This window comes from Anabrus simplex, chromosome 1, assembly GCF_040414725.1.
Source record: "Anabrus simplex isolate iqAnaSimp1 chromosome 1, ASM4041472v1, whole genome shotgun sequence".
NCBI classification, from domain to species: domain Eukaryota; kingdom Metazoa; phylum Arthropoda; class Insecta; order Orthoptera; family Tettigoniidae; genus Anabrus; species Anabrus simplex.
The window spans coordinates 154,325,622-154,353,156 of record NC_090265.1 but is presented as its reverse complement, the minus strand read 5'-3'; positions in this window follow the sequence as shown (position 1 = coordinate 154,353,156).

Sequence of the window (27,535 nt, the reverse complement as noted above, 5' to 3'; positions counted from 1 at the left end):
CTTAAGCCAGACTGCTTATTACATTTTCACTTTTGCTAGTTGCTTTACGTCGCACCGACACTAGGTCTTATGGCGACGATGGGATAGGGAAGGGCTAGGAATGGGAAGGAAGCGGCCGTGGCCTTAATTACGGTACAGCCCCAGCGTTTGCCTGGTGTGAAAATGGGAAACCACAGAAAACCATCTTCAGAGCTGCCGACAGTGGGGTTCGAACCCACTATCTCCCGGATGCAAGCTCACAGCTGCGCGCTCCTAACCGCACGGCCAACTCGCCCGTATTACATTTTCACTGAACTCAATTTCACCTAGCGATTTTAAACTTTCCTGTAAAATATTTTTATAAATGACGAACAACATGTCCATTACGACCAGCACTTCATACCAAACTTACTCTATCATCAGCAGCCTGATTGCTTAGATGCCTTTGCCTCAAACAACTTAATTCTGAAAATATAAGGCTCCTAGAAGGAAACCATAATTTAATTTAAGGCAGGCATTTATACAAGTGGAGGCACATGTTTCCCCTAGAGCACCGTCACGGCACTGTCCTACATAAGAGGCTTGCAGTGGAGTCTCAACGGCGCACTTGCACCAGCGTCTTGGAAAGGTGTAGCATTCCAACAGATGAGCCCACTGCTACACTGGGGCGAAACGCTCGTAATTTCACGATTGAAAAAGCTTCAAGACTTGAAGAGCTTAAATGTTTTTAACTTACTTCTGATCTCGGAGACCGTCAGTACGGCCAATATCTCCTGTTTCCCTGGCAATACGCCTGCTCTACATTTATGAAACATAAGCATAATTAATCATCCATTCCCCTCATAGGTCCCCGTGTCCGACTCATTGGCTGAATGGTCAGCGTACTGGCCTTCGGTTCAGATGGTCCCGGGTCGGGGATTTTAACCTTAATTGGTTAATTCCAACGGCCCGGGGGCTGAGTGTCTGTGCTGTCCTCAACATCCCTGCAACTCACACACCACACATAACACTATCCTCCACAATAACACGCAGTTACCTACACATGGTAGATGCCGCCCACCCTCATCAGAGGGTCTGCCTTACAAGGGCTGCACTCAGCTAGAAATAGCCACACGAAATTATTATTATAGGTCCCCGTATGTTGAGTATTCAGCCCGAAGGTTGGTTTGATCCTTGACATCTCCGCCAGATGGTCTACCCTGCCTTCCATTTTCGTCATTGCTGATACAAGGACAATGAAGTACTTTTGCAATACCGGACGGGGAGGAGTATGCTAACACATCACCTGCCCATATTATCTAATCGCACGTGATGTGTTCATTATGTAAGCTTTACTGTGATGACGCAGTCAACAATAAGCTTGTATTTGCGTTGTTACGGACGAAACAGCTGATACAAGGTTAGGGGGCCTTTCCAATATACTGTAATAATTCAAATGAATTTTACTCTTCCGGTCATAGGGATGTAACATGATAAGACAAAAATCAAACAACAGATCTCAATATTGGCACAATAACACGAAATTGAAAGGTAAGTAATTTGGGAGTACCCCTCCCACCTCCCAAGTCACTAAAAACAGAATGAGCGCATGGTATTTTATGTTCCTAGCATGTAACGTTTTATCAGACTTAATTTCATCTATTATCAAAATATAAATAATTCACGTCATTTGTCAGATGCAGATACAATACTATGGATAGTTACAATACACATTATGATTAAAGATTCAATGTATTGTTTGTGAGAAAAGTGTGCGTCCGAGGAACTTACACAATACCTTACGCTAATTCTTGTTTACAGCGATCAATTGTTGTTCACCCCGAGGTACTCCGCCTACAGGGATCCAGAAACATAACTTCCATTCCAAAAAAGAAAATTAGTAACGAACAGAATAATCGTACTACTACTACTACTACTACTACTACTACTACTACTACTACTACTACTACTACTACTACTACTACTAATTCCTTAAAATGAGATGTAAGAAAACGCTGCACAAAGCTGATGGACATGGTTCTTTCATCTTCTTTACGTCCTTTCTATTCCGAGGTACGAGAAGGCCCATATGAATATTGGAAACTCTACTGGTTTATCGACAATCCCACAAATTCTAAACGTGAGCTCCTACATCGTATATAAGCCGACAAACACGATATCCATTAAACTGCCAATTAAGATAGATATAATATCGGTAACTGTTCTACACATGATTAAACTCCTATGTAAAGGATTACGTAGTGTAGAGGTAACGAAAGAAGCTTCGATCGACAACAACGCAACCAGGAAACCTGTTTACCACACATTCCGTCCCCCTTTGATCTGGGTTTACCAGAGGAAAGTGTCACATAAACATAGTAGTAGCTGCCAGTCGACTTCTCGTGACCATCTTAGTTAATTGGCATTTAGCACCTGACATTTGTTAAGGCTGTTTACGGTAATGTGTGCTTCCTAATGTCAAAGTAGTACATCTGACGAAGAACGGCTTTTGGAGCTCGAAAGTAACCAACTTTCACTGCATCTCTACCTTAAAAATATGATTTAAAGCCAGGATATCTATTACACAACATCCAGGTGTGGTTTGAAAATTACAAATAATGATGCTGTATTTAAAACAATTGAAAAACAAAACAAAAACACCATTAAGATGTGAACATTCCTGGAACTCATACACCACACAATACAATATCATGCACCAACATGTAATTTCCCACATACGGCAATGCCGACCTCCCTTAATGGGGGGGGGGGGGGGGCATCTCGCGAAGGATACATTCGGCTGTAACAGTCACACGATATTTTTTATATTTTTAGTCCACTGAGGATCTGAACAAGTTGCTGAACAGTACGGGCACAGTCCTGGACAAGAAGTACAAGACGAAAATAAATGAATACACAAATAAGAAAGTTGCGGGATTGAGGGATGATCCAGAGAAAGAACCTGCTTAACCGCGGAACAACGGCTGAATAGGAGTGTGAGGTTGATAAATCTTTGGTTACAATGTAAACAAACAGGTATAAGCCTAAGAAAGAGAGGCAAGTACTTCGTGTAACCGTAGTCCACAGTTGGCTGTATCGATGTAAATAAATAAATACATAAAAAAATAAAAAAAATAAAGGCATGCAGTCGAATGAAGTCAGCTTAGATGGGAAATATCAAATTAGGAAATTAAGTCTTAAAGAAGTATTCAGGAGTGTTTCTACTTAGTGGCAGGGGATACAAACTAGATTGGCCCAAGCAAGGAAAGCTTCTCTGAAGAAGAGATACTTGTTGGTGTCAAACATAGATACGATCATTAGCAAGTTGTTTCTGAAAAGTTTGTGAGCAGCCTGAGGTTGTATGGAAAAGAAACATGTGCAGAGAGAAAATAACAGAAGCCTTTGAAATGGGGTGAGATGAGTAGGTCAGATCATACATGGAGAGATGCATCGTCATTTTGGTGAAAAGATAATTATTTGGCAAAATTTAACCGGAAGATAATGGAGAATGATAGAAGTTAAGACATAAAGAATCGTTCAGTTAGTTTGGGACGAAAGTGTAAGAAAGTAAGTATTTTTGATGATGCTTGTTGTTTAAAGGGGCCTAACATCTAGGTCATCGACCCCTAATGGTACGAAAGGAGACGAAATGTGATGATCATTGAAAACTCCCAAATACTCCACTGACCAGAATTAAAAACGTGAAGACGAAAAATATGGATGGATATGAATTTAAAACAATCAGTGGATCCGACCCGCAATGCCTCACATTCCAGAAACTAGCGTTAAACAATAGTATTACTGACCAAGGGACTGCTTCTAAAGCACAATACTGAATCGATGATTCTTGCAGTCTAAAGGAGCCAAAATCCAAGTGATCGAACTGGTACCTATCGCTAGGAAAGTAGACCCATGGTATTTGTCATGTTGCGGTACTAATCAAAAGTAGCTTAGACTCGCGGTATTCCACACATCATGGTACTACTCACAGGTAATGTAATGCGTACATGTAACCCAGACCTATGGTGTTTCTCACACTGCGGCGTCATTTACAGGCAATCCAAACCTATGCTGTTTCGTACATAAGTGTACTAACCACAGGGAGTCGCACTATCTCATGGTATTCCTCACCTAGTGGGTGCTAATCATAGGCAAGGCAAACCCATGGTGTCGCTCATATAGTGGTACTAATCACAGGTACTGTAAAACCCAACCGGAAGCACATACTATCACTACTAATCACAAACCTATTGGGTACCTAACATAGTGGTACTACGCGCAAGTAAAAGCAACCCATGGTGTTCCCTGCGTGATGATACCAATCACAAGTAGTCTCATGGTTCTAATTCGATCATCCCTTGGTCGCCCGTTTTAGTAGCCTCTTATGACAGGCAGGGGATACCGTAGGTGTATTCTTCATCTGAGTCCCCCAAGCAAGGAGGTTGTGTGTTTGGTCCGCGGGAGCTATTTTATTTCGCTCAAGTCCACCGGCAAGCCGGATAGGACGCCCCTATCCGCCACCTGGGACGCGCCACGTGGGAGTATCACCTCCCCCTCCCCCTCTGCTACGCCAGCGTATTAGGTTCGTGGGGAGGTATTTGTTCCATGTTATTTGTCTTTAGTAGTGGCGAATTAGTGGTATGAGTGTTAGGACGAGGCCAAGTAACGAATATAACAAATTACAGTAGATGCAGACTGAAGCACCTCCGTAAAAATGAAAAAGTTAGCACAGCAGAGGGCGACATAGAGCGCGACATCTAAAAAGTCAAAGGACTGAAGACCTAAACAATATTCGAACGTCGTAAGAGTTCCCATCAGCTACGAAAAAGTTAAGGATGAAAAACCATGAAATTCTGGGTGTAAGGCTCATCTCTAAAGATGATAGGCAACTTGATGTCTTCGGAGTGTACAGACCGGGAAAGGGTAGCGCTGACGCTGATTCAGAATTATTTGATAAGATAATCAGCTATGTGGGAAACAATAAGGAAAGGAACGTGATTTTAGCGGGTGATCATAATTTACCAAATGTCAATTGGAACGACAGGAAGCATGAACAACAAATGGCAAATAAGTTAATATGGGAAGGGCACCTGATTCAGAAAGTGATGGAACCAACTAGAGGGAAGAATATTTTGGATGTGGTGCTGATAAAACCAGATGAGCTCTATAGAGAAACCGAAGTAATAGATGGTATTAGTGATCACGAAGCTGTCTTTGTCATAGTTAAAAATAAAGGAAGGTATTAAAATTAGGACTATTAGGCAGTAGGCCTACCAAATGGCTGATAAAACTGGCATGAGGGAGTTTAAAAAAAAGTAACTATGATCGCTGGAAAATCTATATATATAAAATAACTTGTCCTGACTGACTGACTGACTGACTGACTGATTCATCATCGCCGAGCCAAAACTACTGGACATAAAGAAATGAAATTTTGGGGATATATTCATATTAAGATGTAGGTGCTCGCTAAGAGAGGATTTTTGGATATTCCGTCGCTAAGGGGGTGAAAAGGGGGGTGAAATTTTAAAATTTGTGTATCTATATCTCAAAACTTTAAAAGTTTACAGACGTAAAAATTGGTATTTAGAATCTTCTTTAAAAATAAGGAAACACGTATTTTTTTGTTTTCAGAAAATCCCAACAGGAGGGGTGAAAAAGGGGGAAAATGGGGAAAATGGGTTGAATGCCTTTAATCAGGATATCGGTACTTATATCTCAGAAACTGAAGATATTACAGACCTGAAAATTGGTACTTTTGATCTCCTTTAAAAATAAAGAAACACGTATTTTTTTGTTTTTGGAAAATCCAATTAATGGGATGGTGAAAAGGAGGTGAATTTTTAAAATGAGTGAATCTATATCTCCAAACTTTTAAAGTTTGCAGATGTAAAAATTGGTATTTAGAATCTTCATTAAAAATAAAGAAACACGTATTTTTTGTTTTCGGAAAATCGCAATAGGAGGAGTGAAAAGGGGTGAAAAAGGGGTTAAATGCCTTTAATGAGGCTACTTATATCTCAGAAACTGAAGATATTACAGACCTGAAAATTGGTGTTTGGGATCTCTTTTAAAAATAAAGAAACACGAATTTTTTGGTTTGTGGAAAATCCAATTTAAGGGGGGTGAAAAGGGGGGTAAAAATTTAAAATGAGTGTATCTATATCTCAAAACTTTTAAAGGTTTTAGATGTGAAAATTGGTATTTAGAATCTCCTTTAAAAATAAAGAAACACGTATATTTTGTTTTCTGAAAATCCTAATAGGAAGGGTGGAAAAGGTTGAAAAATGGGTCGAATGCCTTTCATGAGTCTACAGTACTTATATTTCAGAACCTGAAGATATTACAGACCTGAAAATTGGTGTTTGGGATCTTCTTTAAAAATAAAGAAACACGTATATTTTTGTTTGTGGAAAATCCAATTAATGGTGGGGGGTGAAAAGGGGGTGATTTTTTAAAATGAGTGTATCTATATCTCAAAACTTTTAAAGTTTATAGATGAAAAAATTGGTATTTAGAATCTCCTTTAATAATAAAGAAACACATATTATTTTGTTTTCTGAAAATCCCAATAGGAAGGGTGGAAAAGGGTGAATAATGGGTTGAATTCCTTTATTGGGGCTACTTATATTTCAGAACCTGAAGATATTACAGACCTGAACATTTGTATTTTGGATCTACTTTAAAAGTAAAGAAACACGTATTTTTTCGTTTTTTGAAAATCCAAATAATAGGGGGGTGAAAAGGGGGGTGAATTTTTTAAAATGAGTGTGTCTACAACTTAAAACTTGAAAATTTACAGATGTAAAAATTGGTAGTTAGAATCTCCTCTAAAAATAAAGGAACACGTATTTTTTTGTTTCCTGTAAATCCTAATAGGAGGGGTGTAAAAGGGTGAAACATGGGTTGAATGCCTTTAATTGGAATACATATATCTCAGAAACGAAGGATATTACAGAACTGAAAATTAGTATATGAGATCTGCTTTAAAAATAAAGAAACGCGTATTTTAGTTTTTGGAAAATCCAATTAATGGCGGTTAAACAGGAGTGACAAATTGGGGTGAATTTTTTGAAAGACTATATCTACAGATCTTGGAAACGTAAAATGTAACAGACGTAAAAAGTGGGTGTTTGGAGTCTCCTGTAAATGTAAAGAAACAGAGGTGATTTGTTTTTTGAAACTCCACTTAAGGGGAACTCAAAAGGGGTGAAATTTTAAAATGGGAATTTTTACAGTATATCTAAAAAAACCTAACATGTTACAGAAGTGAAAAATTGTATTTTTATCTCTATTGAGCATAAAGAAACGTGTATTTTTAGTTTTCGGTAATACCACTTGGGTGGAGGGGGGGTTAAATTGACTGAAAATGGTGTTGAATTCTTTTAATTAGGCTACTGATATCTCAAAAATGAAGATGTTACAGACGTAAAATTTGATATTTGCAATCTGCTTTAAAAGTAAAGAAACACGTATTCTCGGAAAATCCAATGAAGGGTTGGGGGAGGATGAAAGAATTGAAAAATTAATTGACTTAATTGTATGAGAATACATACATCTAATAAAAACTAAAGTTGTTACAGACGTGAAAATTCGTATTTGGATCTCCTTTAAAAACAAAGAAAAACGCGTTTTGGGGGGAAACCATCTTGGAGGGCGGGAGTGTAAAGGAGTTGAATTCCTTTCATGAGGACACATAAATCAAAAACTGAAGAACTTAGAGTCGTGATAATTGGTATTTAGAAGATCCTTTACTATTAAAGAAACAAGTATTTGTTGCGGGAAAATTCACTTAGGGGGGCGGGGGGGGGGAGGGGAGTAGTGTGAAATGAAGTAAAGAAAGTAAATTATTTTTATGGGGATACTTATATCTCAAAACTGAAGGTAATAGACGTGAACATTGGTGTTTGGAATCTCCCTTAAACATATAGAAACAAGCCTTCTTTTAATATTTTTTTTGGGGGGGTGGTAAATAAACCTAACGGCGGGAGGGTGTAGAAGGAGGTGAGACCAATTGATTTTACTGTTATTAATGTACTTATAAGGATCCTCCGTTGCTCAGGCAGCAGCGCGCCGGCCTCTCACAGCTGGGTTCCGTGGTTCAAATCCCGGTCACTCCATGTGATATTCGTGCTGGACAAAGCGGAGGCGGGACAGGTTTTTCTCCGGATACTTCGGTTTTCCCTGTCATCAGCCATTCCAGCAACAAATAATAATAATAATAATAATAATAATAATAATAATAATAATAATAATAATGTTCCGGACCGTCATCAAATGTGCGGACCGCGCTGGAAACGGCTACTGGACGGGTAATGACTAAGAATGCAGTCCGGCCGCCGGTCCATTGCCGCCAAGGCACCCAATATAACAGCACGCCGGATCTCCTGAAGGATTTTATCCATATTAAAAATGATTATAGGAAAAGATGGCAAAGATTTACGTACCCAACTGACCGGGAGGAATACCTGAGCCTAGCCCGTGAAGTACGAACTCGATTGCTGGAAAGGAAGATTGAAAAATGGGAGGAAACGTGCCGTAAAATAAAAAACGAGTCAGATCGGGAATTTTGGTGGATTCTCGCAGAAAACGAGTCAGATCGCGAATTTCGGCGGATTATATATCTAAAACAATAAGCAATTCAATTATAAATTTCAGTATAATACCGTAGCGAAGCACGGGTATCTTGCTAGTGATAAATAAAAATGTAAACAGACTCTGGGATGGGTTTAAAGCAATTGTTGAGGAATGTGAAAATAGGTTTGTACCTTTAAAGGTGATAAGGAATGGTAAAGATCCACTATATTATAACAGAGAAGTAAAGAGACTAAGGAGGTGCAGGTAGGAACGAAATAGAGTTAGAAATGTTTATGGAAGTAAGGAGAAATTGAAGGAACTTACTAGGAAATTGAATCTAGCAAAGAAGCCGCCAAGAATAACATGATGGCAAGCATAATAGGTGGTCATACAAATTTTAGTGAAAAACGGAAGGGTATGTATAGGTACTTTAAGGCAGAAACAAGTTCAAAGAAGGACATTCCAGGAATCATTAATGAACAAGGGGAGTGTGTATGCGAGAATCTTCAAAGGCAGAAGTATTCAGTCAGCAGTATGTAAAGATTGTTGGTTACAAGGATAATGTCCAGATAGGGGATGTGAGTAATACTAAAGAAGTATTAAAATTTACCTCTGATAACAATGACATTTACAGTAAGATACAAAAGTTGAAAACTAGAAAAGCAGCTGGAATTGATAAGATTTCTGGGGATATACTAAAGGCAATGGGTTGGGATATAATACCATATCTGAAATACTTACTTGATTATTGTTTGGTTGAAGGAGCTGTACCATACGAATGGAGAGTTACTATAGTAGCCTCTGTGTATAAAGGAAAGGGTGATAGACATAAAGCTGAAAATTACAGGCCAGTCAGTTTTACATGCACTGCATGTAAGCTTTGGGAAAGCATTCTTTCTGATTATATTAGACATGTTTGCGAAATTAATAACTGGTTTGACAGAAGGCAGTTTGGGTTTAGGAACGGTTATTCCACTGAAGCTCAGCTTGTAGGATTTCAACAAGATATAGCAGATATCCTGGATTCAGGAGGCCAAATGGACTGTATTGCGATTGACCTACCTAAGGCATTTGGCAGGGTAGATCATGGAAGACTACTGGAAAAAATGAGTGCTATTGGACTAGAAAAAAGAGTGACTGAATGGGTGGCTATATTTCTAGAAAATAGAACTCAGAGAATTAGAGTAGGCGAAGCTTTATCTGACACTATAATAATTAAGAGGGGAATTCCTCAAGGCAGTATTATTGGACCTTTATGTTTTCTTATATATATCAATGATATGTGTAAAGAAGTGGAATCAGAGATAAGGCTGTTTGCAGATGATGTTATTTTGTACAGAGTAATAAATGAGTTAGAAGATTGTGAGCGGCTGCAGGGTGACCTCGATAGTTTTGTGAGATGGACGGTGGGCAATGGTATGATGATAAACGGGGTTAAAAGTCAGGTTGTGAGTTTCACAAACAGGAAAAGTCCTCTCAGTTTTAATTACTGTGTTGATGGGGTGAAAGTTCCTTTTGGGGATCATTGTAAGTACCTAGGTGTTAATATAAGAAAAGACCTTCATTGGGGTAACCACATAAATATAATTGTTAATAAAGAGTACAGATCTCTGCACACGGTTATGAGGGTATTTAGGGGTTGTAGTAAGGATGTAAAGGAGAGGGCATATAAGTCTCTGGTAAGACCCCACCTAGAGTATGGTTCCAGTGTATGGGACCCTCACCAGGATTACTTGATTCAAGAACTGGAAAAAATCCAAAGAAAAACAGCTCGATTTGTTCTGGGTGATTTCCGACAAAAGAGTAGCGTTACAAAAATGTTGCAAAGTTTGGGCTGGGAAGACCTGGGAGAAAGGAGAGGAGCTGCTCGATTAAGTGGTATGTTCCGAGCTGTCAGTGGAGAGATGGCGTGGGAGGACATCAATAGACGAATAAGTTTGAGTGGTGTCTTTAAAAGTAGGAATGATCACAATATGAACATAAAGTTGGAATTCAAGAGGACAAATTGGGGAAAATATTCGTCTATATGAAGGGGAGTTAGGGATTGGAATAACTTACCAAGGGAAATGTTCAATCATTTTCCAATTTCTTTGCGATCATTTAAGAAAAGGCTAAGAAAACAACAGATAGAGAATCTGCCACCTGGGCGACTGCCCTAAATGCAGATCAGTAGTGATTGATTGAACACTAGGTAAATCTGTTTCTAGAACTACAATGGAAGCCAGTACGATCAGTCTCACAACCCAACGACTGTTGCTTGTATAGGGAGCCTATTTCAAACAAGAGTGAACGCAGTGCTTAGCCCGGGATCAACGACAGGTTAAAAGAGGACCAAATAAAAAATTACAGGGTGATTGACAACCTAACCCAAAGCAAGTAGGCCCTACAGCAGCAGCAGGCAACTGTAAGATGTCAAAGGTGGATGGTGTACACGGAAGACTGAACCTAAATGCAATTATTCACACAATCTCTCGCAATAATGCACCGATGGAAGCGCAATATTATTATAACTCCAATGAAATGCATATTATCTTCATGATTGCTTCATGCATTAATGGTTGAGCTCGTAATGAGTCTCTGATTCGATTTCCAATTACTCATATACGTTCCTTTGACCGGGTTATACGCGAATAAACAACTCCTCTTACACATATCCTTCAAGTTTCAATCAGCGAAATGTAGCAAATAAAATACAATGGAACTTGTCTTAACAAACACTCTTTATAGAACATATGTTTTGTTTTTTTTTTTGCTAGGGGCTTTACGTCGCACCGGCACAGATAGGTCTTACGGCGACGATGGGGTAGGAAAGGCCTAGGAGTTGGAAGGAAGCGGCCGTGGCCTTAATTAAGGTACAGACCCAGCATTTGCCTGGTGTGAAAATGGGAAACCACGGAAAACCACCTTCAGGGCTGCCGATAGTGGGATTCGAACCTACTATCTCCCGGATGCAAGCTCACAGCCGCGCGCCTCTACGCGCACGGCCAACTCGCCCGGTGAACATATGTTTGAAAGAACCAATTTTATTTTAGGCCTACATAGGAAGACATGCACAACAGCACTTATCTAAGAGTAGGCGAACAGCTCAACGTCTCTCCACTTAACTAAAGCGTATTATTAAACACGTTTAACGCTCTTCCGATAAAAATAAAAATGTAAATGTATTTCTACAAAGGGGATTATTTTCAATCGTCAAGTCGTTTCGAAGTGAAGGAATGATACGATATAGAGGAAACTGCTGAACACCTGTTACTAATACTCATGGAGTTAAATGCCTTTTACAACACCTTGCTAATTCTTAGAATCCTGACCACTGTACAGTGCTGCTGTCAGTAGTTTACTCAGTCATCACCATCAGGTTGTCCCATACAGGAGTCAGCTTATCAGTTTTCTTACTATACTTTGGTATAAAATATGACAACTTCGCCTCACACCGCTACTCTCCAGCGGCAGCCCGATGTCTATTAGCGGGTTATAATATGTACTACGTCTACTGTAGCCTGAGTTGCCAAATCGTCTACTGCACTAGACACGAAGAAGACTGAAGAGAGAGTGGAATGAAGTGGTTTGGCAACCTCTCTACATGGTGATCACGAAGTCCCATTACCCCCTAAGTATTACATAGATCGTATTTCCTTATGTTAATGAATTGTTGTTTCTTAGTGTTGTAGGTGTTGATATACAGTACATCTAAATCATGGCGGATGAGTCCACTTACACCATGGAGGAACGGATAGTAATGAGCACGTGGGCTCACGAACGGCCGCATACAGGAAAGTCAATGAGAGATATTCAGCATCTCATTGTAAGGTTTCAGAAACCTTCCCCATTAATGAGGTATTGCCTGATAAATGGATTGGACGTGGTTCTGTCCATTTGCCTGCGCCTTTGGAGTGGCCAACCCGAAGTCCTGATCTCTCATCCTGCGATAATGCATTATGGGGGTTCCTTAAACAGGAGGTTGCTGCCACACGTTACGAGACAGTTGACAAACTTAAGGATGCTGTTCGAAGTGCATTTAATACCATCACGCCAGCAATGTGGAGGAGAATTTCACATCGTACATGGAGGAGAATCATACTCTGTTATGAAAACGATGGTGTACACACAGACACCCTGGAATAAATAATAACGAACAGTCACACTTCCTCAAAGTTGTCCACTGCGATGATCTCACAACAATAAGACACAACAATTCATTATCATTACCATCTATGTAATACATAGGGGGGTAATGGGACTGTACACGAAACAAGGATCACTTAGAACTCGATAACACAGCAGGGTGCAGGGTGTGATCGACTGTTCGTTTCCAGGAACTGAGGCAGTTATCTTTTGCTTGTGGCTTTACGTCGCACCGACACAGAGAGGTCTTATGGCGACGATGGGATAGGAAAGGCCTACGAGTTGAAAGGAAGCGGCCGTAGCCTTAATTAAGGTACAGCCCCAGCACTTGCCTGGTGTGAAAATGGGAAACCACGGAAAACCATCTTAAGGGCTGCCGACACTGGGATTCGAACCCACTATCTCCCGGATGCAGTCATGTTTTGTCCCCCAGGATACATGACACAGGAACTACTGTATCATACAAAATGACTCAGCCTAACCCGTAGCGCAGCATAGCTGATTAAGATGCTCATGATATAAAGTTATCGAATCCTGGCGTTTTGCTTTTAAAACCCCAGACAAAACTCAAATGAGCCAAGGTGGCTGCAGTGACCCCACAAATAATAAGGATAAGCTGAAGAAAGTTATTTTCTTTCGCAGTACCCTTTGGGTGGTCGCCATCGACCAAGATATATCCAGTATCAACCGACAGATAAGACTATTTATTAATCCAACATCAATGTTTATCATGATTTCATTTAATTTTAGTAGTCTCCCATTCTATCTCTTGCTTCATGCAAGAGCGTTAGTACAGATACCATAATAACCCCAGTTGGAATATTTTACCGACTGATGGCTACATAACTGAGTTGGCTGCGCGGTACTGGTCGCATATCTGTAAATATGCATTTAAAGAGTGTTGGGTTCGAACACCACTGTGGACAGACCTCAAGATGGTTTTCCTAGACTTCCCGTATTCACACCAAGATGTTAGGCGGGAAAGATGGCAAGAAGAGCAGTAACTGAAGTGGAAGCAATGCCATGACAAGATGGTGCCTCAAACATTTAACACGTTGGTTAGGAGAATAGAATGTCAACATTGACAGGAATGTCACCCACGTGGCCACGTATCTAAGAAACTACCCATGGTATAGGGGTATTTCTGGCAGCTCCTATAGGGGGGAGGTATCTGTTAAGTATGATGATGATTATGCCTTTTGTTCAAAGGGATCTAACATCTAGGTCATCGGTCCCTAATGGTACGAAATGAGATGAAATGTAATGACAGTTTAAAAGTCCAAAATCATCCACTGACCAGAATTCAAAACTCGATGATGAAGAATGAATGGATCAATATGAATTTAAAACAATCAGTGGAACGGACCCGCAATGAGCCTCCTTCCGAGATACTTCTCAAATCAATAGCATTACTGACCAAGGGACTGCTTCTAAAGCACAATCCTGAATCGATGATGCTTGTTGACTCAAGGGGTCCAAAATCCAGGTCAACGGCCAATCATAATGGTACTTACCGCTAGTAAAGTAGAACCATGGTATTTGTCACGTTGCGGTACTAATCAAAAGTAGCGTAAACTCACGGTGTTCCACACATTATGGTACTACTCACAAGTATTGTACGTCGCATAGATAACGCAGACCTATGGTGTTTCTTACATAATGGCGCCACTCATAGGCAAAGCAAACCCATGGTGTTCCTCACATAGGTGTAATAATCACACGGACTCGTACTATGCCGTGGTGTTCCTCACACAGTGGGTGCCACAGAGAGACGATAGGTGTCACGCGCAGCCGGCCAGGAGCGTGTGACGTCAGTGGACCGTGGACCGTCTGCCAGGCGATGTAACTTACTACAAATCAGTGTGCGGAGCACCCGGCTTATCTTCCTTATCACAAAATACCTTTACGTTGTAATATAATCTTTACACACGAAAACCACTAAGATATTGCATAAAACTTATTTTTATTATTTTGTTTGTGTGCTTTCGTAAATACTGCAGACCTACTTTAAAACCCAGAATAGTTTAAAAATCATTTTTAAATGCTTCAATACACCGGAAATGTTAGTATTTACAGTTCCCAATTACTTGAAAGAATTTAACGTAAGTACCCTATATACGTACAGATTAAATCAACTAAAGCTTAACAATCAAGAAATGATATTAACCGAACAAGTCTAAATAAAATACACAAGATTAAATACTGCATGTTGTTACTTTTCCTGAAAATAGTAAGTACTGTACTAACTCTAGTGTTTTTTATTACTAACAAAAATCAATAATAATAATAATAATAATAATAATAATAATAATAATATTAATAATAATAATAATATGGAGCCCTATTTCATAAAAGTATATTACGGATGTAGTTTATAATCATAAAATATTTAAAAACAAAAGATTAAGAGTTCAATTTCTTAAAGATTATTATTATTATTATTATTATTATTATTATTATTATTATTAATAATAATAAATCTATCTACATAACAAAAATAACATTACTACTAATTGAGGCTTACCTTTCAGGACTGTAAAAAGATTTTTGGAGCGCTACACCCTCTTAAACGGCAAAGGGATGTATTTCCATTTGAGCTTAAGGCCAAACTAATACAGACACTGGTTCTCCCTATTCTTGATTATTGTGACGTTGTTCTAGTTGATATGACAAGAGAAGAAACACTTAAACTTCAACGAGCACTGAATTCCTGCGTGCGATTTATTTACAATATTGGGTACGATGTTCACATTACTCCATACTATAAGGCTCTCTCATGGCTGAAGCCTGATAAACGTCGGCAGCTACACATTTTAACGATGGTATTTAGAGTACTAGCGGAAAGTCAGCCACTGTATATTTCTTCTAAATTCACCTTTCTATCATCACTTCACAACTTAAATACACGTTCCAGATCCACTCTTTCTATTCCAGTGCACCGCACAAATAAAATTAATAGATCGTTTGTAGTGACCGGCACCAGATTATGGAATTCCCTGCCAGCTCAGGTCAGAGAAACTAGCTCTTTACAAAGGTTTAAGGTCACCTGCCGAGACTACCTGCTGAGGACAGCTAACTGAATGGTTGAAGTATGAATGTGTGCGCGCCTGAGGATAAGTCATTATTAAGAGTTCTTACTTTTAATTAGTTTTATTATTAACTTAGTAATGTATTTAAAATTGCTCTCAATTCTATTAATTTTTTGTTTGGTTTTAACTATTTTAAATATCTCATAACTTTATGTATGGTTTTGATTAGTATGTGGTTAAGTGGAAGAGAGGGCCTCGAGCCCTAACTTCGCCACTGAAAAAAAGGCATTAATAAATAAATAAATAAATAAAATAATTTTGTTCATTTTCTTCGATTTTTCCGTGCAGCGTCGGCATGCGCCTCCGTAGTCCAGCTTTCATTCGCTGACCTCTTGGGTGCTCTCTTTTTATTCAGTTCTTTCATTCTTTCATTCTAATAAATGAACGAGTTCTCACAAAACACGTAACAGCGAAGTCGTCGAAATCACCATACTTAGGTCTGATGATATTTATTAGTTCCTTCATCACTCTTGGGCACTTCTTTAGACCATTTCCGTGGAACCTTTGAAAATCTTTTTCTAGCTCGCAGACAGTGTCGAACCACTGGGGAGATGGATTAATTAGGGCTCCTCTAGACAAAGCCGAGATCTAGTTGGAGCTCCTAATATTAACACATTTTCCAGTTTTTCCTCCGTAGATGAAGCTAGTGGTGATTCCTTTTTTCGTAACTCGGTATGCAATATAGCCCGCCAACATTTTCAATAAGTCCTTATTTTCATTATGTAAGCAATCTTCGATATTGTGCTGCTCAGTAAACTGATCTATTATGAGTCAACTATACAATTAAAGTCTGCATACTCTGAATCATAAATTTCCAAGTTAGTTTCGACTGATTCTATGGTGTCATTAGTAACAGCACAGTCTACTCGGTCGAGGGCATTTACAGTTAATGTTTCACACTCTGTCCACCTCTGTGGTGTAGTGGTTAGCGTGATTATCTGCCACCCCCAGAGGCCCGGGTTCGGTTCCCGGCTCTGCCACGAAATTTGAAAAGTGGTACGAGGGCTGGAACGGGGTCCACTCAGCCTCGGGAGGTCAACTGAGTACAGATGTGTTCGATTCCCTCCTCAGCCATCCTGGAACTGGTTTTCCGTGGTTTCCCACTTCACCTTCAGGCAAATGCCGGGATGGTACCTAACATAAGGCCACGGCCGCTTCTTTCCCTCTTCCTTGCCTGTCCTTTCCAATCTTCCCATCCCTCCACAAGGCCCCTGTTCAGCATAGCAGGAGAGGCCGCCTGGGCGAGGTACTGGTCATTCTCCCCAGTTGTATCCCCCGACCAAGAGTCTGAAGCTCCAGGACACTGCCCTTGAGGCGGTAGAGGTGGGATCCCTCACTGAGTCCGAGGGAAAAACCGAACCTGGAGGGTAAACAGATTAAGTAGTAGTAGTTTCACACTCTTCCCTGTTGCAGTTTGCAGTTTTAATTATGTCATATGCACTTTTGCTCAGTAATAGGGACTTTATTCTCTGAGTAACTGTTGTAAGCAGGGGTGGTCATATGAAATGTACGATATAACCTTAACCACAGTGCCAGACAGAAGTTCAGCAGCTTTTCTTACGTTTTGTCGTTCTCTACCAGTTACTATACTGGTAATAACGAAAGTTGGTGTTTGGCATTTCTTAGAGAGAGGTCCATTTACTGCCTGCCGGGGCGGGATAAAGGGAGTGGCAGTATGGTTGCCATGGAAACGAGGGTGGGACGACTGCGGTTGCCATGGAGATAAAATTTCTGGGCAGTTCGTCTTGCTGTGAGTTGCCAAACCTCTCACTTCACCTGTGAGTTAGATGTTGTCGCAAGCAGTTCAGTGTGAGTGGCATTCTATTTCTGTTTTGTGGCCGATAGGAAGCTTCCAATTATATTTGTATTTTAATTTATATTTCGATTACGATGAAACGCGCCAGGTACTCCACCTCTGGGTGGTGTGGAAAAGAGTACACTTGATTTATGACCCCCCCCCCGTCCTCCCTTCTCCCCTTGAACTCACTTTTTCTTATTTGTTTTACGTCCTGTACTTATGCCAATAAGGTGTACAGAGATAAAGTATAGGTCAAAGAGCATGTTGAAGGATTTGTCAGGCTATAGGTACCACCCCTGTTATAGAATAATAATGTTATTGATTTTACGTTCTGTAGCACTTTCAAATACCATCGGACTGAACCAGGATCGAACCTGCTAAGTTGGGGATCAGAAGGCCACCGCCCTACTGTGTGAGCTTATCAGGCCGGTTCCTGTTAAAAATAACGCAACATGAGACCAAGTCAGTCGCAGTCACAGCAAAATTTGTCCCATTTGCGATCACTCCCATTACAGTGGAAAACAAGTATGTGAAGAAAGACCTGTTCATGTCACAGCGGTCAGAATGAAGGAGGGAACAAGTGAGCCGGAAACGAGGGGTAAGAGAATGTAGAAAGGAATGCTGGAATGTGGCAACATCGTGAAATGGCACGTGCAATGCTCCTCCCTCCAACCTTACCTGTCATACGCCAACTTTAGTTAAGTCTAGTATAGTAAATGTTGTTCGGTGATTTTATGACTGAATTTTAAGTCCCCAATTTTCTGGTACTGTACTAAGTCTACAAAGATGCCTTGCATGAGTGACGTCACGACCACGGCAGTCCACTGCGCATCCGTCTCATGACACCTGCAGTCTCTCTTCTAGCTACCGTGGTGGGTGCTAATCACAGGCAACGCAGACCCACGGTGTTGCTCATACAATGGTACTATTCACAGGCAACGCCCAGACCCGTGGTGTTTCTCACATAATGGTACTAATCACAGGCAACGTAAGGCCGTGGTGTTCCGCATATAGTGGTACTAATCACAGGTACTGTAAACCCACAGCGAACCGCTCTCTGCTGCTATTAATCACAACCTATTGTGTACCTAACATAGTGGTACTACTCGCAAGTAAAAGCGACCCATGAAGTTCCCAGCATGATGGTACTACTCACAAGTAGTTTCATGGTTCTAATACAATTATCCCTTGGTCGCCCCGTTCAGTCACCTCTTACGACAGGCAGGGGATACCGTGGGTGTATTTTTCACCTGCGCCCCCACCCACAGGGGTTATCTGTTAAGTAAATTTGTTCCACTCATGCATAGCTTATGATAAAACTTCTGGTAATTATTTATATATCTCTATATATGGTTTATAATCCCCATGCACTATGTCAGCTTTAAACAATAACCACTACGAACGCCGCCAATGTATTGTCTATTCTCCAGGTTTAGTGTACCTGTTATCCCGCTACGTATATGTGGAACAGCGTTCACCCGAGCAGTAACCCAACTTCGGTCAGTTTGCTATCTATATGCATAAGCTGCACATATAAAACAGAGCCAGGCCATTATACAGGAGAATTATTACTAAAAGCCACACATTGAAAATCAGCCGCAAACAGCATGTGGTTTTGAAATATTTAGGTATGTTGGTTGCGATAAGGACACTTTGATGTAAACCAGGGCGCGCTGCAAATTAGGTCACTGAGTCTGCAACAGAGTTCATTCCTAGTTTATGTAACAAATAGGGTAGGGTAAGTGAAATAAAACACAGAGAGAAAAACTACCTGTACAATTCTGTAAAATAAATTAACGTAACCTCCGACTGTAAATACGACTTTTATGAACGTATACAACTTATATAAAACAATCGGAAGGTAACACATTACAGGAATGATGTTATTTAATACCAAAGATATTAAGACTCCAATTTGCCGGAATTTTAATATTTTATGGCCTCAGATCGAACCCGTTACCTCGAGAGCAGTACGTCAACGACTATACTAGGTAGGGCCCACAAGAGTTACGTCTAACGCTCAGAGCTATGCAGCGAGAAAAACTTGACTAACTCCTGATTCCCATACGGAACGTCAAATATTTGTCCTGAATGAGTAAATTCACAATTCCAATATAATTGGCCCGTTACTGGAAATTATACATTTTCAAACTAATTCTTGGTTGCCAGCGTTTCGTCTCAAAGTACCAAATTAGGCTTATCAGTTGGTAACTATACTAGGGCCCACGAGAGTTGGAGTCTGATATTTTTAGCGGCGAACGCAGGAACTACGTGGTGCGCTGCGCTGTCATAGTTACCTCCGCCTTTAAAATAAAGCATGTAGGCTTAATGGAATTCAATAAGTTTTGACCCGTTTACTACGCTTGGGTTAATAATTTCAGCATTTTAAGTGAGGACGTCATTGCCAATACATAAGTTACTAGATCTCAACAATCAACAATCAATAAAATAAATAAAAAAACACATCAACATTAACAAATGCACAACATACACAAAATAGCAGCCACGAAATAACTTACATCCATCAGTCGGTCAGTTAGTCACTCAGTCATAAGAAAGAAGTTATAGAACACTACCTACAGTGATAGCTGTATTATTTAACGCCGATTGTTAACGGAACGCTCCAAGAATAAGCTATCATGGGAAGATGAAAATTCACACGCACACACACACACACACACACACACACACACACACACACACAAAAACAACAACAACAACACAATTAGTCAGTATATAAATAATGTATGCCTTTGCTGGCGAGATGTAGTGTTTGCAGTGCACTATGTCTTCTGGTATGGGCTATATCAAATTTGTTACTTTCATTGACCTGTCTCAGTCTCATCCTTGGCTTTGACAATATGAAAGTGACTGAGGTATGAGTGATGCCAGTAATACCATTCCTTATGCAGCCAGTCCCTGTTATGAATGGTGTGAAAATATCGCTCATAGGGTCGGTTGGTGCATGCATTTCAGTGGGCTTGGCTGACTGATCTGTAATAGCAACAGCTGGCTCGGTGAGGAAAGCAACGGGAAACTACCTCACTCCTCATTTTCCTAGTACGCCTCTTCAGTGACGCCTAGGCTATTTATGACAGCTGTTGGCGGAGCTGCAGAGGATAAAACCAGCCTTTGGGCTGAATACCCAACATACATACATAAATAATGTTTAGCAGGAGTGGATAGTGCTCCTCCGGGAATTGAATTTATTTCTTGAGACCCTCCGAACACTGTTTCTGCTTACTCCCATGGTCTAACAGTACGTTCCTGAACTTTGCTGAATAGAAAATTTTACAATTAGCCACTGATCAATTAGCCACTGATTAACTAAGCAAAAACAAAAAACAAAAATAATATTTAAAAAATCACGTAAGGCAATGACAGCTAAAAGAGTATCACTCCGCATATCACAAAAGCGATTGAGAAATAGCAAGCTAAGCCACGTGGCGATAGCATCCCTAAAATGTTGCATCGTTGGGATCGTAGTCATGGCAACAGACTCCAACTCATGTGGGCCCTAGTACAGTTGAGCCTAAATAGGCATATTATTGGGGCAAAACGTTGGCAACCAAGAATGAGTTAGCTGAAAAATGTATAATTTCCAATAATGGACCAATTATATTGGAATTTTGACTAACTTTGCTCGAAAATGGCATGTTTCCATGGCAACGATCCCAATGATGCCGCATTTTAAAGATGCTATCGCCACGTGGCTTGCCTTGTTTTCAGTCGCTTTTGTAATATCATACGGAGTGGTAGTGAGTGACGTCGTTCCATACGCTGTTGCAGTCTACCATGTTTATGCACATTAGTCAAAGGAAGGCGGAGAAGTGGATGACGCGTCGGTAACCCAGACCGTAATAAACGGCCATGGACTGTCACTCCTGATAGTGTACGATGTGTTACACTGTTCCACTGTTGCGGCAGAGCCGAGGAGGACGCAGGTCTGTCCTGCAAAGCTATTCGGATGAGGTGTCGATCATCTAGGGGGATGGTCTGGGTGGTGCGACTAGACCCATCTCGTCCTGTTCTACGGCCTTCTGTAAACCATTCTGTACACACTCGCTACACTGCTGACACACTTCGTCCCACACGAGCAGCAATTTCCCTGATGGGTACATCACGTTGTCTCATGGCAATAATGCGCCCTCATTGAAACTAACTCATTTGACGGTACGGTTCTCCAATACGTCTGCGAGGCATCCTGCACGTCTGCCCAAGACACAATGATCCATTACCTTCGGTTTATAGCGACGAGAGCCGCAGGCACATTTTACCAGTCGGCGGTGGTGCACCGAGATATCGATGTGGACCTTGAACCTGAGAGCCCACATGGTTCAAATGCTAATAATTTCTTCAGAACACTAATTCCCCTGTGGGTGGGGGCGGTAGAATAACACCCACGGTATCCCTTGCCTATCGTAAGAGGCAACTAAAAGGGGCTCCAGGGGCTCTGAACTTTGGAGCGTGGGTTGGCGACCACGGGGCCCTAAGCTAAGTCCTGGCATTGCTTCCACTTACTTGTGTCAGGCTCCTCACTTTCATCTATCCTATTCGACCTCCCTTGGTCAACTCTTGTTCTTTTCCGACCCCGACGCTATTAGGTTTGCGAGGGCTAGGGAGTCTTTCATTTTCACGCCCTTCGTGGCCCTTGTCTTTCTTTGACCGATATCTTCATTTTTCGAAGTGTCGGATCCCTTCCATTTTTCCTCTGATTAGTGTTATATAGAGGATGGTTGCCTAGTTGTACTTCCTCTTAAAACAATAATCACCACCACCACCTCAGAACACTAATGCACATGTCCGGTGAATATGAACTTCCTATGTCTAGTCTTTCAAGATGTTCCGGTTTTCATGAACGTAAGTGTACGAACACACTCGACTATTTTTATATGTAGTCGGCCACTTTCAACCCCCACATCTCCCACACCACCACAGCTACCGACCCACAACCACTATAGTGTACGATGGGAGACTCGAGGCTACTACAACACACAATCATCAGTGGTCTGTGATTGTATTTGCGGCTGCAAAGTGAAATATACGAACATGCACGTCTATTGTTATATAGCCGGCAACTTTCAACCGCCATATGTCCCACAGCACCACAGGTACATGCACACAACCACCCCCAACAACAATGGTGCAAGACGGGAGACTCCAGGCTACTACCACAGACAAGCGCAAGTTGTCTGCAGTGGGTATTTGAGGTTGCAAAGTGAAATATACGGACACACGCGTCTATTTTTATATAGTCAGCCACTTTCAAACCCCACCTCTTCCACACCACGATAGCTACCGATACACAACCACTATAGTGTATGATGGAGACTCGAAGCTACAACCACACACAATCACCACTGGTCTGCGATGGATAGTTGTGATTGCAACGTGAAATATAAGCACACGCCGTCTATTTTTATATACAGTCGGCCATTTTCAACCCCCACATCTACCACGCCACTAGAGCTACTACCGCGCACACACACACACACACACACACACCAGTGGTCTGCGGTGGATAGTTGTGGTTTCAAGGTGAAATATACTAACACACACGTTTATTTTTACATGTAGATGGCCACTTTCAAGTCCCATATCTACCACACCACCACAGTTACGGACACGGAACCACTACAGTGCACGATGGGAAACTCGAGGCTACTACCACACACAAACACCAGCGTTCTGCGCTGGGTAGTCGTGGCTGCAAGGCGAAATATACGGACACAGTCTATTTTTATACGTGAATCTGTGTTCGTGAAGGTGGCACTTCAAAAGGATATTGCTGTACAAATGCATCGCGTCCCCGTTGAGCCGACTCGTACTTAAAATAACTTTTACATACGAAAATAATGTGTTGCAATGATAACTGCCTCACCATGTTCACAGCTGAGATTCAGACTAGCTATTGATACTAGGTCGAACACGTCCACGCTCCTTGCAAGGTCAAGAAATATGCATGCGCCTCCCGTACAGCTGCTTAGGTCTCGGAGAGTAGAAACGCCGCTGGACGGTCTGGATTTACAAGAGAGACACTGTAGGTCATTCACGTAATGTAGCTGCGAGAACTTTATTTTAAGGACAATGCACGAGATCAAGGACGGTAGGATCTACCGCATTTATTATCTTGATGAAACTTCCATGAATCAAAACCACAAAAACCCATTGTGCCGGAAAACGAGCGACAGTTGTGGAGGAGCAAGTTTCCACTGGTAAAGGCGGTCGTCGTATCGTGCTTCATGCTTGATCGGCAGATACTGACTTTATTCCTAAGAGTAAATTAATTTTTAAAAGGTTCAACGTCTACGAAATCTGAAGATTACCATTCAGAAATAACTCATGGTCGTTTAAAACGGTGATTTATTGAACAATTATTGTCAAACATCTGTTCACGTTCATTTATTATTATTATTCTTATTATTATTATCATCATCATCATCATTATTTTCACTTGGTGCAACTTAACATGTAGCTCCAAGCACGAATCTGACATTGTGGAATGACTGTCTTCCAATGGAATTCCCCACAACACATCACAAAACAGTTCACCTCCGTAGCGTAACGGTTAGTGTTATTAGCTGCCGTCCTCGGGGCCCGGGTTCGATTCCCGGTACTGCCAGAAATGTAAGAATGGCAGGAGGGCTGGATGTGGTTGAAATGGTACATACAGCTCACCTTCATTGGGGGTGTGCCTGAAAAGAGCTGCACTACCTCGGGATGAGGAAACGAGTTTATTTTTAAATCACAAAACAGAGAGGAAATGCTACATCTGGTTGATGGTCAAAAACCCGCGCACCGTACAGACGAAATAGGGTAGTTGAAATAATAGACAACATAGACACCGTATTGTTAGACTGCCACCGTATCACTGTCATAACAACCCAGCTAAGCTGGTTTGGGTCGAACTGAAATCCTATACCGGAGAAAGAATATAGCAGATGTTGAAAGACTCATTAACGAGGCAAGCAACAGGGAAGAATGCTTTAAGACATGCAGAAAGATTGCAGGACGAATATTATGACGGAAAAATCAACAGAGTTTTGAGTATGGGTCCTCCTTTCATTAACAATCTCGTTAATCTGATTCATCCGAAGAGGACAGGGAACGTGACGGCGTAGAGCTCTTTGTGTGAACTGTGCAAGCCGTATGCAAGCTCTGGGAGAGCATTCTTTCTGATAATATTAGACGTGTTTGCAAAATTTCTTAATTTGTTTTGACAGAAATCAGATCGGCTGTATGTAAGGTTATTGAGGTAAGGGTCAACTTGCAGGATTCCAGCAAGATGTAGTGGATATTTCAGATTCCTGAGGTCAAATGGACTGCATCGCTCTTTACCCATCCAAGGTTTTTGATAGGGTAGATCATGGGCTATTACTAATGAAAATGAAGGCTACTGGACTAGATAAAAGAGTGATTGAATGGCTGGCTACATTTCTATAAGACAGAACTCACCGAATTAGAGTAGGTGAAGGAGTATCTGATCTTGCAGCGATTAATAGGGGCGTTCCGCAAGGCAGTATTATTGGACCTTTATTTTTTCTTATATACACTGTATGAGTAAAAAACTGGAATCACAGATAAAGCTTTTTGCAGATGATATTATACCGCAGAGTAAGTTACAAGACTGTATACCGAGCTCGATAGCTGCAGTCGCTTAAGTGCGGCCAGTATCCAGTAATCGGGAGATAGTGGGTTCGAGTCCCACTGTCGGCAGCCCTGAAGATGGTTTTCCGTGGTTTCCCATTTTCACACCAGGCAAATGTCGGGGCTGTACCTTAATTAAGGCCACGGCCGCTTCCTTCCAATTCCTAGGCCTTTCCTATCCCATCGTCGCCGTAAGACACATCTGTGTCGGTGCGACGTAAAGCAAAAAAAAAAAAAAAAAAAAAAAGGACTGTAAGCGACTGCAAAAAGACCTCGACAATGTTGTGATATGAACAGCAGACAGTGAATGGTACGATGGTAAACGGAGTGAAACGTCACGATATTTAAGTCCACTCCGTTTTATTACCTGCGTTGAAGGGGTAAAAGTGCTGTAAGTGCCTAGGTGTTAATATAATGAAAGATCTTCACTGAGGCATTCAAATCAAAGATATTGTAAAGAGGGGTTACTGTTTTCCTTAGAGTTATGAGGGTATTTATGGGTTGTAGTAAAGATGTAAAGGATAGGGTGTATAAGTCACTGGTAAGCCTCCAATTAGAGTGTGGTTTCAATGTAAGAGACCCTCACTACTATTACTTGATTCGAGAAATAAAAAAAGATCCAACGAAAAGCGGCATGATTTGTTCTTGGTTGTTTCCAACAAACGAGTATTATTACGAAAGATTTTGCGAACTTTGGGCTGGGAAGACTTGGAAATAACGAGATAAGCTGCTCGACTACGCAGTATGTTTCGAGCTGTCAGTAAAATGCCGTGTGGCCTCCGGAAAGGCCCGGTGCAGGTCTTTTGATTTGACGTCCGTAGGCGACCTGCGCGGCGCGATGAGGATGAAATGATGATGATACACCCAGTCCCCTTGCCAGGGAAATTAACCAATTATGGTTCAAATTCCCGACCCTGCCGGGAATCGAAACAACCTGTGACCAAAGGCCAGCACGCTAACCACTTAGCCATGGAGCCATACGAGCTGTCGGTAAAGAGATGGAGTGTAATGACATTAATAGACGAATACGCTTGAATGGAGTTATTAAAGTAGAAAGTATCATAATGAAGATAACGATGAAATTCAAGAGTATGAACTGGGGCAAATATCCGTTTATAGGAAGAGTAATTCGAGATTGGAATAATTTACCAAGGGTGATGTTCGATAGATTTTTAACTTCACACGAGACTAGGTAAAGAAATGATATGGAATCTGCCATTTGGGCGACAGCTGTAAATGGAAATCAATGGCGACCGACTGATAAAGACCACGTTCTGGGCGACGTCAGTAAAGGCAATTCAACAAAGGCATGTTCCTGGGAAATAAAATAAAGGCCAAAAGATTTACTTTGAATTTGTGGAGTTCTAACAAAGAGTGGAGTTCTAACGAGCGCTTTCATATTATCTTGAATCACTTCTGTAAGCTGATGGAAATTTTTGAAAGCTAACCACTCACACTGAAACACTGATTTAAAACTAGACATCGAGGCGCATTTCCATAAATGTTTATACCTGGTGATATTTTACATACTATCTTCTGGAAACATTCAGTCTGTTTTGTAATATATTGCTCTACAATGCATACTCGAACAGAAAAAATATATATTGTCAGCCTAAATTTGGATAGCTGTTCATCTAAAACAGGCAGCATTTTTCAAAAATAGTCATATAATAACGAGTATCGGGCATTCCAAAGCTCCGTAACTCAAACACCAGCTAGGACAGTTACCATGATAAGTGTGTTTTATCTCCGGTTATGGTAATTACATTATTATAAGTGATCAGCAGACAGCTTTTCCTATACTTCTATCTCCGTTCTTAATAATAATAATAATAATAATAATAATAATAATAATAATAATAATAATAATAATAATAATAATAACAAGGCACGAGTAAAATATTGTCTGATGGCCTACACAAAAAATCGGGCTTCAGGAATAGCGACACTTGTGACCTTAACCGACTCAACCACGCATTTTCATTTCGAAGCGAAAAATATCATTCTCATTTTTCGTAAAAGCTTACAAAATAAAATCACATTTTTCTAAAATAAATGTCTTTATTTCTTAATCAGTTTACCATCCAGGGTTAGTTCTTCTCTCGGACTCAGTGAGGGATCTCACCTCTACCGCCTCAAAGGCAGCGTCCTGGAGCGTGAGACATCGGGTCAGGGGATACAACCGGTGGGGAGGACGAGTACCTCGCCCAGGCGGCCTCATCTGCTATGCTGAACAGGGGCCTTGCGGAGGGGTGGGATAGCAAGGGAAGTGGAAAGGAAGCGGCCATGTCCGTAAGTTAGGTACCACTCGGCATTAGATTGGAGGAGAAGTGGGAAACCA